The sequence below is a fragment of the Pseudophryne corroboree genome, unplaced genomic scaffold, assembly GCF_028390025.1.
Source record: "Pseudophryne corroboree isolate aPseCor3 unplaced genomic scaffold, aPseCor3.hap2 scaffold_1852, whole genome shotgun sequence".
Taxonomy (NCBI): Eukaryota; Metazoa; Chordata; class Amphibia; order Anura; family Myobatrachidae; genus Pseudophryne; species Pseudophryne corroboree.
Genome location: NW_026968490.1, coordinates 59779 through 75781, shown reverse-complemented (window position 1 = coordinate 75781; position 16003 = coordinate 59779). Strand labels below are relative to the sequence as shown.

General features: G+C 34.6%; 2 non-coding genes across 2 annotated transcripts; both read left to right on the top strand.

Moving 5' to 3' along the window:
* Positions 1 to 5655: 5655 nt before the first annotated feature.
* Positions 5656 to 5729, top strand: TRNAS-ACU (transfer RNA serine (anticodon ACU)). Its single transcript has one exon. It is a non-coding gene; the product is annotated as a tRNA-Ser (tRNA).
* A 4583-nt stretch (positions 5730 to 10312) lies between these two features.
* Positions 10313 to 10386, top strand: TRNAS-ACU (transfer RNA serine (anticodon ACU)). The gene has a single exon. It is a non-coding gene; the product is annotated as a tRNA-Ser (tRNA).
* Positions 10387 to 16003: the final 5617 nt, after the last annotated feature.

Here is a 16003-nt window from a genome sequence, read left to right as displayed (position 1 = left end):
GTAATCAGAGTTAGATTTGATTCAGTGATTTTATAAAAACAGCTAGGAAGCACAGTTTAGCAGTGGGTTGCAGAGAAAAAGAAATATGCTGGCAAAAAAATCCAATTGAGTGATTAAACAGCTCTTCATTTTCTGGCTTTATTTTTATGCTAACAAATTTGTTCTCTGAAAAGTGTCCACAAAGCCAAGTCTCTGATTAACACCTTTGTAAGGATGGTTTTTAACCTATTACTAAATTAAATTTGCTTCATTGGAAAGGCAGCAAGATGCATCCTCATTTCAATGTCTACTGAAATAATACGGGTTGACACAAGGAAACATTAACGCCACTGCATCCTTGCTGCTTTCTCATGTGGAAGTCTGTTTAATGTGAAAACAAGGTGATATCTAATTAGCACACAGGTAAGGAATTAAGAATATCTTTATTTAAGGGTGAAGATGTTTCTCACAAAATCGTTGCCCCAATGCATCATTGAAATTCAAGCTGGAAAGATGATTTTAATTTATCACTTGTACATTTTGTATTGCTCTTCTGGTGACAATGTAGTTTGTTTTTGTCAATTACCCTTTTAATAATAGGGTAAAGAAAATTAAGTGGATTTTTTAAAGAAAACTATACTGTCAATATACTATTAAAACAAATTAAAATGGTAAAAGTTATTGTACTTTAAGTAAAAATAAAAGAGCAAAAATATCAATCCCAGTTTTGATTACTTAAATTAACAAAAAAAAATGCATATAGCAAAGGATAGTTTCAATCTGCCTACCTCTGGGTTATGGGCCCAGCATGCTTCCATTGCAGTACTCTGCTGCACATGTAAGTGCAAGAGATCCTGAAGCACTCAGTCATCATGGGAAAGTACCAATGTGTTTCTTCGTTGGTTGATGGAAGAAAAATCTTACAAAAACTCTCCAGATTATTGACTTTTTAAAGTTTTTCTAGAAAACGTTTTAGATGAATGCTTATTAGCCTTTGTCAGTATGTACTTTTGCTAAGTGTCTCTGTGGCGCAATCAGTTAGTGTATATGGCTATTAACCAAAAGGTTGGTGGTTCAATCCCACCCAGGGACGTAATTGACCTTGTTATCAGATTTTGGTGATCTTTAAGTAGACAAGTCAAAATTTCAAACCCCCTCTTATGGTGTAGGGTACCTGGCCTTCTCTGATGTAATCAGAGTTAGATTTGATTCAGTGATTTTATAAAAACAGCTAGGAAGCACAATTTAGCAGTGGGTTGCAGAGAAAAAGAAATATGCTGGCAAAAAAATCCAATTGAGTGATTAAACAGCTCTTCATTTTCTGGCTTTATTTTTATGCTAACAAATTTGTTCTCTGAAAAGTGTCCACAAAGCCAAGTCTCTGATTAACACCTTTGTAAGGATGGTTTTTCACCTATTACTAAATTAAACTTGCTGAATTGGAAAGGCAGCAAGATGCATCCTCATTTCAATGTCTACTGAAATAATACAGGTTGACACCAGGAAACATTAACGCCACTGCATCCTTGCTGCTTTCTCATGTGGAAGTCTGTTTAATGTGAAAACAAGGTGATATCTAATTAGCACACAGGTAAGGAATTAAGAAAATCTTTATTTAAGGGTGAAAATGTTTCTCACAAAATCGTTGCCCCAATGCATCATTGAAATTCAAGCTGGAAAGATGATTTTAATATATCACTTGTACATTTTGTATTGCTCTTCTGGTGACAATGTAGTTTGTTTTTGTCAATTACCATTTTAATAATAGGGTAAAGAAAATTAAGTGGATTTTTAAAAGAAAACAATACTTTCAATATACTATTAAAACAAATTAAAATGGTAAAAGTTATTGTACTTTAATGAAAAATAAAAGAGCAAAAATATCAATCCCAGTTTTGGATTACTTTAATTAACAAAAAAAATGCATATAGCAGAGGATAGTTTTAATCTGCCTACCTCTGGGTTATGGGCCCAGCATGCTTCCATTGCAGTACTCTGCTGCACATGTAAGTGCAAGAGATCCTGAAGCACTCAGTCATCATGGGAAAGTACCAATGTGTTTCTTCGTTGGTTGATGGAAGAAACATCTTACAAAAACTCTCCAGATTATTGACTTTTTAAAGTTTTTCTAGGAAACGTTTTAGATGAATGCTTATTAGCCTTTGTCAGTACGTACTTTTGCTAAGTGTCTCTGTGGCGCAATCAGTTAGTGTATATGGCTATTAACCAAAAGGTTGGTGGTTCAATCCCACCCAGGGACGTAATTGACCTTGTTATCAGATTTTGGTGATCTTTAAGTAGACAAGTCAAAATTTCAAACCCCCTCTTATGGTGTAGGGTACCTGGCCTTCTCTGATGTAATCAGAGTTAGATTTGATTCAGTGATTTTATAAAAACAGCTAGGAAGCACAATTTAGCAGTGGGTTGCAGAGAAAAAGAAATATGCTGGCAAAAAAATCCAATTGAGTGATTAAACAGCTCTTCATTTTCTGGCTTTATTTTTATGCTAACAAATTTGTTCTCTGAAAAGTGTCCACAAAGCCAAGTCTCTGATTAACACCTTTGTAAGGATGGTTTTTCACCTATTACTAAATTAAACTTGCTTCATTGGAAAGGCAGCAAGATGCATCCTCATTTCAATGTCTACTGAAATAATACAGGTTGACACCAGGAAACATTAACGCCACTGCATCCTTGCTGCTTTCTCATGTGGAAGTCTGTTTAATGTGAAAACAAGGTGATATCTAATTAGCACACAGGTAAGGAATTAAGAAAATCTTTATTTAAGGGTGAAAATGTTTCTCACAAAATCGTTGCCCCAATGCATCATTGAAAGTCAAGCTGGAAAGATGATTTTAATATATCACTTGTACATTTTGTATTGCTCTTCTGGTGACAATGTAGTTTGTTTTTGTCAATTACCATTTTAATAATAGGGTAAAGAAAATTAAGTGGATTTTTAAAAGAAAACAATACTTTCAATATACTATTAAAACAAATTAAAATGGTAAAAGTTATTGTACTTTAATGAAAAATAACAGAGCAAAAACATCAATCCCAGTTTTGGATTACTTTAATTAACAAAAAAAATGCATATAGCAGAGGATAGTTTTAATCTGCCTACCTCTGGGTTATGGGCCCAGCATGCTTCCATTGCAGTACTCTGCTGCACATGTAAGTGCAAGAGATCCTGAAGCACTCAGTCATCATGGGAAAGTACCAATGTGTTTCTTCGTTGGTTGATGGAAGAAACATTTTACAAAAACTCTCCAGATTATTGACTTTTTAAAGTTTTTCTAGGAAACGTTTTAGATGAATGCTTATTAGCCTTTGTCAGTATGTACTTTTGCTAAGTGTCTCTGTGGCGCAATCAGTTAGTGTATATGGCTATTAACCAAAAGGTTGGTGGTTCAATCCCACCCAGGGACGTAATTGACCTTGTTATCAGATTTTGGTGATCTTTAAGTAGACAAGTCAAAATTTCAAACCCCCTCTTATGGTGTAGGGTACCTGGCCTTCTCTGATGGAGTTAGATTTGATTCAGTGATTTTATAAAAACAGCTAGGAAGCACAATTTAGCAGTGGGTTGCAGAGAAAAAGAAATATGCTGGCAAAAAAATCCAATTGAGTGATTAAACAGCTCTTCATTTTCTGGCTTTATTTTTATGCTAACAAATTTGTTCTTTGAAAAGTGTCCACAAAGCCAAGTCTCTGATTAACACCTTTGTAGGGATGGTTTTTAACCTATTACTAAATTAAATTTGCTTCATTGGAAAGGCAGCAAGATGCATCCTCATTTCAATGTCTACTGAAATAATACGGGTTGACACAAGGAAACATTAACGCCACTGCATCCTTGCTGCTTTCTCATGTGGAAGTCTGTTTAATGTGAAAACAAGGTGATATCTAATTAGCACACAGGTAAGGAATTAAGAAAATCTTTATTTAAGGGTGAAGATGTTTCTCACAAAATCGTTGCCCCAATGCATCATTGAAAGTCAAGCTGGAAAGATGATTTTAATATATCACTTGTACATTTTGTATTGCTCTTCTGGTGACAATGTAGTTTGTTTTTGTCAATTACCCTTTTAATAATAGGGTAAAGAAAATTAAGTGGATTTTTGAAAGAAAACTATACTGTCAATATACTATTAAAACAAATTAAAATGGTAAAAGTTATTGTACTTTAAGTAAAAATAAAAGAGCAAAAATATCAATCCCAGTTTTGATTACTTAAATTAACAAAAAAAAATGCATATAGCAAAGGATAGTTTCAATCTGCCTACCTCTGGGTTATGGGCTCAGCATGCTTCCATTGCAGTACTCTGCTGCACATGTAAGTGCAAGAGATCCTGAAGCACTCAGTCATCATGGGAAAGTACCAATGTGTTTCTTCGTTGGTTGATGGAAGAAACATCTTACAACAACTCTCCAGATTATTGACTTTTTAAAGTTTTTCTAGGAAACGTTCTAGATGTATGCTTATTAGACTTTGTCAGTAGGTACTTTTTGCAAAGTGTCTCTGTGGCGCAATCGGTTAGTGTGTCCAGCTACTAACCAAAAGGTTGGTGGTTCAATCCCACCCAGGGACGTAATTGACCTTGTTATCAGATTTTGGTGATCTTTAAGTAGACAAGTCAAAATTTCAAACCCCTTGTTATGGTGTAGGGTACCTGGCCTTCTCTGATGTAATCAGAGTAAGATTTGATTCATTGATTTTATAAAAACAGCTAGGAAGCACAATTTAGCAGTGGGTTGCAGAGAAAAATAAATATGCTGGCAAAAAAAATCCAATTGAGTGATTAAACAGCTCTTTATTTTCTGGCTTTATTTTTATGCTAACAAATTTGTTCTCTGAAAAGTGTCCACAAAGCCAAGTCTCTGATTAACACCTTTGTAGGGATGGTTTTTCACCTATTACTAAATTAAACTTGCTTCATTGGAAAGGCAGCAAGATGCATCCTCATTTCAATGTCTACTGAAATAACACAGGTTGACACCAGGAAACATTAACGCCACTGCATCCTTGCTGCTTTCTCATGTGGAAGTCTGTTTAATGTGAAAACAAGGTGATATCTAATTAGCACACAGGTAAGGAATTAAGAAAATCTTTATTTAAGGGTGAAGATGTTTCTCACAAAATCGTTGCCCCAATGCATCATTGAAATTCAAGCTGGAAAGATGATTTTAATATATCACTTGTACATTTTGTATTGCTCTTCTGGTGACAATGTAGTTTGTTTTTGTCAATTACCCTTTTAATAATAGGGTAAAGAAAATTAAGTGGATTTTTTAAAGAAAACTATACTGTCAATATACTATTAAAACAAATTAAAATGGCAAAAGTTATTGTACTTTAAGTAAAAATAAAAGAGCAAAAATATCAATCCCAGTTTTGATTACTTAAATTAACAAAAACAAATGCATATAGCAAAGGATAGTTTCAATCTGCCTACCTCTGGGTTATGCTTCCATTGCAGTACTCTGCTGCACATGTAAGTGCAAGAGATCCTGAAGCACTCACTCATCATGGGAAAGTACCAATGTGTTTCTTCGTTGGTTGATGGAAGAAACATCTTACAAAAACTCTCCAGATTATTGACTTTTTAAAGTTTTTCTAGGAAACGTTCTAGATGTATGCTTATTAGCCTTTGTCAGTATGCATTTTTACAAAGTGTCTCTGTGGCGCAATCGGTTAGTGTGTCTGGCTACTAACCAAAAGGTTGGTGGTTCAATCCCACCCAGGGACGTAATTGACCTTGTTATCAGATTTTGGTGATCTTTAAGTAGACAAGTCAAAATTTCAAACCCCCTGTTATGGTGTAGGGTACCTGGCCTTCTCTGATGTAATCAGAGTTAGATTTGATTCAGTGATTTTATAAAAACAGATAGGAAGCACAATTTAGCAGTGGGTTGCAGAGAAAAAGAAATATGCTGGCAAAAAAAATCCAATTGAGTGATTAAACAGCTCTTCATTTTCTGGCTTTATTTTTATGCTAACAAATTTGTTCTCTGAAAAGTGTCCACAAAGCCAAGTCTCTGATTAACACCTTTGTAGGGATGGTTTTTCACCTATTACTAAATTAAACTTGCTTCATTGGAAAGGCAGCAAGATGCATCCTCATTTCAATTTCTACTGAAATAATACAGATTAACACCAGGAAACATTAACGCCACTGCATCCTTGCTGCTTTCTCATGTGGAAGTCTGTTTAATGTGAAAACAAGGTGATATCTAATTAGCACACAGGTAAGGAATTAAGAAAATCTTTATTTAAGGGTGAAGATGTTTCTCACAAAATCGTTGCCCCAATGCATCATTGAGATTCAAGCTGGAAAGATGATTTTAATATATCACTTGTACATTTTGTATTGCTCTTCTGGTGACAATGTAGTTTGTTTTTGTCAATTACCCTTTTAATAATAGGGTAAAGAAAATTAAGTGGATTTTTTTAAAGAAAACTATACTGTCAATATACTATTCAAACAAATTAAAATGGTAAAAGTTATTGTACTTCAAGTAAAAATAAAAGAGCAAAAATATCAATCCCAGTTTTGATTACTTAAATTAACAAAAAAAATGCATATAGCAAAGGATAGTTTCAATCTGCCTACCTCTGGGTTATGGGCCCAGCATGCTTCCATTGCAGTACTCTGCTGCACATGTAAGTACAAGAGATCCTGAAGCACTCACTCATCATGGGAAAGTACCAATGTGTTTCTTCGTTGGTTGATGGAAGAAACATTTTACAAAAACTCTCCAGATTATTGACTTTTTAAAGTTTTTCTAGGAAACGTTCTAGATGTATGCTTATTAGCCTTTGTCAGTATGTACTTTTTGCGAAGTGTCTCTGTGGCGCAATCGGTTAGTGTGTCCGGCTACTAACCAAAAGGTTGGTGGTTCAATCCCAACCAGGGACGTAATTGACCTTATCAGATTTTGGTGATCTTTAAGTAGACAAGTCAAAATTTCAAACCCCCTGTTATGATGTAGGGTACCTGGCCTTCTCTGATGTAATCAGAGTTAGAATTGATTCAGTGATTTTATAAAAACAGCTAGGAAGCACAATTTAGCAGTGGGTTGCAGAGAAAAAGAAATATGCTGGCAAAAAAAAATCCAATTGAGTGATTAAACAGCTCTTCATTTTCTGGCTTTATTTTTATGCTAACAAATTTGTTCTCTGAAAAGTGTCCACAAAGCCAAGTCTCTGATTAACACCTTTGTAGGGATGGTTTTTCACCTATTACTAAATTAAACTTGCTTCATTGGAAAGGCAGCAAGATGCATCCTCATTTCAATGTCTACTGAAATAATACAGGTTGACACCAGGAAACATTAACGCCACTGCATCCTTGCTGCTTTCTCATGTAGAAGTCTGTTTAATGTGAAAACAAGGTGATATCTAATTAGCACACAGGTAAGGAATTAAGAAAATCTTTATTTAAGGGTGAAGATGTTTCTCACAAAATCGTTGCCCCAATGCATCATTGAAATTCAAGCTGGAAATATGATTTTAATATATCACTTGTACATTTTGTATTGCTCTTCTGGTGACAATGTAGTTTGTTTTTGTCAATTACCCTTTTAATAGTAGGGTAAAGAAAATTAAGTGGATTTTTTAAAGAAAACTATACTGTCAATATACTATTAAAACAAATTAAAATGGTAAAAGTTATTGTACTTTAATGAAAAATAAAAGAGCAAAAATATCAATCCCAGTTTTGGATTACTTTAATTAACAAAAAAAATGCATATAGCAGAGGATAGTTTTAATCTGCCTACCTCTGGGTTATGGGCCCAGCATGCTTCCATTGCAGTACTCTGCTGCACATGTAAGTGCAAGAGATCCTGAAGCACTCAGTCATCATGGGAAAGTACCAATGTGTTTCTTCGTTGGTTGATGGAAGAAACATTTTACAAAAACTCTCCAGATTATTGACTTTTTAAAGTTTTTCTAGGAAACGTTTTAGATGAATGCTTATTAGCCTTTGTCAGTATGTACTTTTGCTAAGTGTCTCTGTGGCGCAATCAGTTAGTGTATATGGCTATTAACCAAAAGGTTGGTGGTTCAATCCCACCCAGGGACGTAATTGACCTTGTTATCAGATTTTGGTGATCTTTAAGTAGACAAGTCAAAATTTCAAACCCCCTCTTATGGTGTAGGGTACCTGGCCTTCTCTGATGGAGTTAGATTTGATTCAGTGATTTTATAAAAACAGCTAGGAAGCACAATTTAGCAGTGGGTTGCAGAGAAAAAGAAATATGCTGGCAAAAAAATCCAATTGAGTGATTAAACAGCTCTTCATTTTCTGGCTTTATTTTTATGCTAACAAATTTGTTCTTTGAAAAGTGTCCACAAAGCCAAGTCTCTGATTAACACCTTTGTAGGGATGGTTTTTAACCTATTACTAAATTAAATTTGCTTCATTGGAAAGGCAGCAAGATGCATCCTCATTTCAATGTCTACTGAAATAATACGGGTTGACACAAGGAAACATTAACGCCACTGCATCCTTGCTGCTTTCTCATGTGGAAGTCTGTTTAATGTGAAAACAAGGTGATATCTAATTAGCACACAGGTAAGGAATTAAGAAAATCTTTATTTAAGGGTGAAGATGTTTCTCACAAAATCGTTGCCCCAATGCATCATTGAAAGTCAAGCTGGAAAGATGATTTTAATATATCACTTGTACATTTTGTATTGCTCTTCTGGTGACAATGTAGTTTGTTTTTGTCAATTACCCTTTTAATAATAGGGTAAAGAAAATTAAGTGGATTTTTGAAAGAAAACTATACTGTCAATATACTATTAAAACAAATTAAAATGGTAAAAGTTATTGTACTTTAAGTAAAAATAAAAGAGCAAAAATATCAATCCCAGTTTTGATTACTTAAATTAACAAAAAAAAATGCATATAGCAAAGGATAGTTTCAATCTGCCTACCTCTGGGTTATGGGCTCAGCATGCTTCCATTGCAGTACTCTGCTGCACATGTAAGTGCAAGAGATCCTGAAGCACTCAGTCATCATGGGAAAGTACCAATGTGTTTCTTCGTTGGTTGATGGAAGAAACATCTTACAACAACTCTCCAGATTATTGACTTTTTAAAGTTTTTCTAGGAAACGTTCTAGATGTATGCTTATTAGACTTTGTCAGTAGGTACTTTTTGCAAAGTGTCTCTGTGGCGCAATCGGTTAGTGTGTCCAGCTACTAACCAAAAGGTTGGTGGTTCAATCCCACCCAGGGACGTAATTGACCTTGTTATCAGATTTTGGTGATCTTTAAGTAGACAAGTCAAAATTTCAAACCCCTTGTTATGGTGTAGGGTACCTGGCCTTCTCTGATGTAATCAGAGTAAGATTTGATTCATTGATTTTATAAAAACAGCTAGGAAGCACAATTTAGCAGTGGGTTGCAGAGAAAAATAAATATGCTGGCAAAAAAAATCCAATTGAGTGATTAAACAGCTCTTTATTTTCGGCTTTATTTTTATGCTAACAAATTTGTTCTCTGAAAAGTGTCCACAAAGCCAAGTCTCTGATTAACACCTTTGTAGGGATGGTTTTTCACCTATTACTAAATTAAACTTGCTTCATTGGAAAGGCAGCAAGATGCATCCTCATTTCAATGTCTACTGAAATAACACAGGTTGACACCAGGAAACATTAACGCCACTGCATCCTTGCTGCTTTCTCATGTGGAAGTCTGTTTAATGTGAAAACAAGGTGATATCTAATTAGCACACAGGTAAGGAATTAAGAAAATCTTTATTTAAGGGTGAAGATGTTTCTCACAAAATCGTTGCCCCAATGCATCATTGAAATTCAAGCTGGAAAGATGATTTTAATATATCACTTGTACATTTTGTATTGCTCTTCTGGTGACAATGTAGTTTGTTTTTGTCAATTACCCTTTTAATAATAGGGTAAAGAAAATTAAGTGGATTTTTTAAAGAAAACTATACTGTCAATATACTATTAAAACAAATTAAAATGGCAAAAGTTATTGTACTTTAAGTAAAAATAAAAGAGCAAAAATATCAATCCCAGTTTTGATTACTTAAATTAACAAAAACAAATGCATATAGCAAAGGATAGTTTCAATCTGCCTACCTCTGGGTTATGCTTCCATTGCAGTACTCTGCTGCACATCTAAGTGCAAGAGATCCTGAAGCACTCACTCATCATGGGAAAGTACCAATGTGTTTCTTCGTTGGTTGATGGAAGAAACATCTTACAAAAACTCTCCAGATTATTGACTTTTTAAAGTTTTTCTAGGAAACGTTCTAGATGTATGCTTATTAGCCTTTGTCAGTATGCATTTTTACAAAGTGTCTCTGTGGCGCAATCGGTTAGTGTGTCTGGCTACTAACCAAAAGGTTGGTGGTTCAATCCCACCCAGGGACGTAATTGACCTTGTTATCAGATTTTGGTGATCTTTAAGTAGACAAGTCAAAATTTCAAACCCCCTGTTATGGTGTAGGGTACCTGGCCTTCTCTGATGTAATCAGAGTTAGATTTGATTCAGTGATTTTATAAAAACAGATAGGAAGCACAATTTAGCAGTGGGTTGCAGAGAAAAAGAAATATGCTGGCAAAAAAAATCCAATTGAGTGATTAAACAGCTCTTCATTTTCTGGCTTTATTTTTATGCTAACAAATTTGTTCTCTGAAAAGTGTCCACAAAGCCAAGTCTCTGATTAACACCTTTGTAGGGATGGTTTTTCACCTATTACTAAATTAAACTTGCTTCATTGGAAAGGCAGCAAGATGCATCCTCATTTCAATTTCTACTGAAATAATACAGATTAACACCAGGAAACATTAACGCCACTGCATCCTTGCTGCTTTCTCATGTGGAAGTCTGTTTAATGTGAAAACAAGGTGATATCTAATTAGCACACAGGTAAGGAATTAAGAAAATCTTTATTTAAGGGTGAAGATGTTTCTCACAAAATCGTTGCCCCAATGCATCATTGAGATTCAAGCTGGAAAGATGATTTTAATATATCACTTGTACATTTTGTATTGCTCTTCTGGTGACAATGTAGTTTGTTTTTGTCAATTACCCTTTTAATAATAGGGTAAAGAAAATTAAGTGGATTTTTTTAAAGAAAACTATACTGTCAATATACTATTCAAACAAATTAAAATGGTAAAAGTTATTGTACTTCAAGTAAAAATAAAAGAGCAAAAATATCAATCCCAGTTTTGATTACTTAAATTAACAAAAAAAATGCATATAGCAAAGGATAGTTTCAATCTGCCTACCTCTGGGTTATGGGCCCAGCATGCTTCCATTGCAGTACTCTGCTGCACATGTAAGTACAAGAGATCCTGAAGCACTCACTCATCATGGGAAAGTACCAATGTGTTTCTTCGTTGGTTGATGGAAGAAACATTTTACAAAAACTCTCCAGATTATTGACTTTTTAAAGTTTTTCTAGGAAACGTTCTAGATGTATGCTTATTAGCCTTTGTCAGTATGTACTTTTTGCGAAGTGTCTCTGTGGCGCAATCGGTTAGTGTGTCCGGCTACTAACCAAAAGGTTGGTGGTTCAATCCCAACCAGGGACGTAATTGACCTTATCAGATTTTGGTGATCTTTAAGTAGACAAGTCAAAATTTCAAACCCCCTGTTATGATGTAGGGTACCTGGCCTTCTCTGATGTAATCAGAGTTAGAATTGATTCAGTGATTTTATAAAAACAGCTAGGAAGCACAATTTAGCAGTGGGTTGCAGAGAAAAAGAAATATGCTGGCAAAAAAAAATCCAATTGAGTGATTAAACAGCTCTTCATTTTCTGGCTTTATTTTTATGCTAACAAATTTGTTCTCTGAAAAGTGTCCACAAAGCCAAGTCTCTGATTAACACCTTTGTAGGGATGGTTTTTCACCTATTACTAAATTAAACTTGCTTCATTGGAAAGGCAGCAAGATGCATCCTCATTTCAATGTCTACTGAAATAATACAGGTTGACACCAGGAAACATTAACGCCACTGCATCCTTGCTGCTTTCTCATGTAGAAGTCTGTTTAATGTGAAAACAAGGTGATATCTAATTAGCACACAGGTAAGGAATTAAGAAAATCTTTATTTAAGGGTGAAGATGTTTCTCACAAAATCGTTGCCCCAATGCATCATTGAAATTCAAGCTGGAAATATGATTTTAATATATCACTTGTACATTTTGTATTGCTCTTCTGGTGACAATGTAGTTTGTTTTTGTCAATTACCCTTTTAATAATAGGGTAAAGAAAATTAAGTGGATTTTTTAAAGAAAACTATACTGTCAATATACTATTAAAACAAATTAAAATGGTAAAAGTTATTGTACTTTAAGTAATAATAAAAGAGCAAAAATATCAATCCCAGTTTTGATTACTTAAATTAACAAAAAAAAATGCATATAGCAAAGGATAGTTTCAATCTGCCTACCTCTGGGTTATGGGCCCAGCATGCTTCCATTGCAGTACTCTGCTGCACATGTAAGTGCAAGAGATCCTGAAGCACTCACTCATCATGGGAAAGTACCAATGTGTTTCTTCATTGGTTGATGGAAGAAACATCTTACAAAAACTCTCCAGATTATTGACTTTTTAAAGTTTTTCTAGGAAACGTTCTAGATGTATGCTTATTAGACTTTGTCAGTATGTACTTTTTGCAAAGTGTCTCTGTGGCGCAATCGGTTAGTGTGTCCGGCTACTAACCAAAAGGTTGGTGGTTCAATCCCAACCAGGGACGTAATTGACCTTGTTATCAGATTTTGGTGATCTTTAAGTAGACAAGTCAAAATTTCAAACCCCCTGTTATGGTGTAGGGTACCTGGCCTTCTCTGATGTAATCAGAGTAAGATTTGATTCAGTGATTTTATAAAAACAGCTAGGAAGCACAATTTAGCAGTGGGTTGCAGAGAAAAAGAAATATGCTGCCGAGAAAAAGAAATATGCTGCCAAAAAAAATCCAATTGAGTGATTAAACAGCTCTTCATTTTCTGTCTTTATTTTTATGCTAACAAATTTGTTCTTTGAAAAGTGTCCACAAAGCCAAGTCTCTGATTAACACCTTTGTAGGGATGGTTTTTCACCTATTACTAAATTAAACTTGCTTCATTGGAAAGGCAGCAAGATGCATCCTCATTTCAATGTCTACTGAAATAATACAGGTTGACACCAGGAAACATTAACGCCACTGTATCCTTGCTGCTTTCTCATGTGGAAGTCTGTTTAATGTGAAAACAAGGTGATATCTAATTAGCACACAGGTAAGGAATTAAGAAAATCTTTATTTAAGGGTGAAGATGTTTCTCACAAAATCGTTGCCCCAATGCATCATTGAAATTCAAGCTGGAAAGATGATTTTAATATATCACTTGTACATTTTGTATTGCTCTTCTGGTGACAATGTAGTTTGTTTTTGTCAATTACCATTTTAATAATAGGGTAAAGAAAATTAAGTGGATTTTTGAAAGAAAACAATACTGTCAATATACTATTAAAACAAATTAAAATGGTAAAAGTTATTGTACTTTAAGTAAAAATAAAAGAGCCGGAATATCAATCCCAGTTTTGGATTACTTTAATTAACAAAAAAAAAATGCATATAGCAAAGGATAGTTTCAATCTGCCTACCGCTGGGTTATTGGCCCAGCATGCTTCCATTGCTGTACTCTGCTGCACATGTAAGTGCAAGAGATCCTGAAGCACTCACTCATCATGGGAAAGTACCAATGTGTTTCTTCGTTGGTTGATGGAAGAAACATCTTACAAAAACTCTCCAGATTATTGACTTTTTAAAGTTTTTCTAGGAAACGTTTTAGATGAATGCTTATTAGCCTTTGTCAGTATGGACTTTTGCAAAGTGTCTCTGTGGCGCAATCAGTTAGTGTGCACGGCTATTAACCAAAAGGTTGGTGGTTCAATCCCAACCAGGGACGTAATTGACCTTGTTATCAGATATTGGTGATCTTTAAGTAGACAAGTCAAAATTTCAAACCCCCTCTTATGGTGTAGGGTACCTGGCCTTCTCTGATGTAATCAGATTTGATTCAGTGATTTTATAAAAACAGCTAGGAAGCACAATTTAGCAGTGGGTTGAAGAGAAAAAGAAATATGCTGGCAAAAAAATCCAATTGAGTGATTAAACAGCTCTTCATTTTCTGGCTTTATTTTTATGCTAACAAATTTGTTCTTTGAAAAGTGTCCACAAAGCCAAGTCTCTGATTAACACCTTTGTAGGGATGGTTTTTCACCTATTACTAAATTAAATTTGCTTCATTGGAAAGGCAGCAAGATGCATCCTCATTTCAATGTCTACTGAAATAATACGGGTTGACACCAGGAAACATTAACGCCACTGCATCCTTGCTGCTTTCTCATTTAGAAGTCTGTTTAATGTGAAAACAAGGTGATATCTAATTAGCACACAGGTAAGGAATTAAGAAAATCTTTATTTAAGGGTGAAGATGTTTCTCACAAAATCGTTGCCCCAATGCATCATTGAAATTCAAGCTGGAAAGATGATTTTAATATATCACTTGTACATTTTGTATTGCTCTTCTGGTGACAATGTAGTTTGTTTTTGTCAATTACCCTTTTAATAATAGGGTAAAGAAAATTAAGTGGATTTTTTAAAGAAAACTATACTGTCAATATACTATTAAAACAAATTAAAATGGTAAAAGTTATTGTACTTTAAGTAAAAATAAAAGAGCCAAAATATCAATCCCAGTTTTGATTACTTAAATTAACAAAAAAAAATGCATATAGCAAAGGATAGTTTCAATCTGCCTACCTCTGGGTTATGGGCTCAGCATGCTTCCATTGCAGTACTCTGCTGCACATGTAAGTGCAAGAGATCCTGAAGCACTCAGTCATCATGGGAAAGTACCAATGTGTTTCTTCGTTGGTTGATGGAAGAAACATCTTACAACAACTCTCCAGATTATTGACTTTTTAAAGTTTTTCTAGGAAACGTTCTAGATGTATGCCTTTGTCAGTAGGTACTTTTTGCAAAGTGTCTCTGTGGCGCAATCGGTTAGTGTGTCCAGCTACTAACCAAAAGGTTGGTGGTTCAATCCCACCCAGGGACGTAATTGACCTTGTTATCAGATTTTGGTGATCTTTAAGTAGACAAGTCAAAATTTCAAACCCCCTGTTATGGTGTAGGGTACCTGGCCTTCTCTGATGTAATCAGAGTTAGATTTGATTCATTGATTTTATAAAAACAGCTAGGAAGCACAATTTAGCAGTGGGTTGCAGAGAAAAATAAATATGCTGGCAAAAAAAATCCAATTGAGTGATTAAACAGCTCTTTATTTTCTGGCTTTATTTTTATGCTAACAAATTTGTTCTCTGAAAAGTGTCCACAAAGCCAAGTCTCTGATTAACACCTTTGTAGGGATGGTTTTTCACCTATTACTAAATTAAACTTGCTTCATTGGAAAGGCAGCAAGATGCATCCTCATTTCAATGTCTACTGAAATAACACAGGTTGACACCAGGAAACATTAACGCCACTGCATCCTTGCTGCTTTCTCATGTGGAAGTCTGTTTAATGTGAAAACAAGGTGATATCTAATTAGCACACAGGTAAGGAATTAAGAAAATCTTTATTTAAGGGTGAAGATGTTTCTCACAAAATCGTTGCCCCAATGCATCATTGAAATTCAAGCTGGAAAGATGATTTTAATATATCACTTGTACATTTTGTATTGCTCTTCTGGTGACAATGTAGTTTGTTTTTGTCAATTACCCTTTTAATAATAGGGTAAAGAAAATTAAGTGGATTTTTTTAAAGAAAACTATACTGTCAATATACTATTCAAACAAATTAAAATGGTAAAAGTTATTGTACTTCAAGTAAAAATAAAAGAGCAAAAATATCAATCCCAGTTTTGATTACTTAAATTAACAAAAAAAATGCATATAGCAAAGGGTAGTTTCAATCTGCCTACCTCTGGGTTATGGGCCCAGCATGCTTCCATTGCAGTACTCTGCTGCACATGTAAGTGCAAGAGATCCT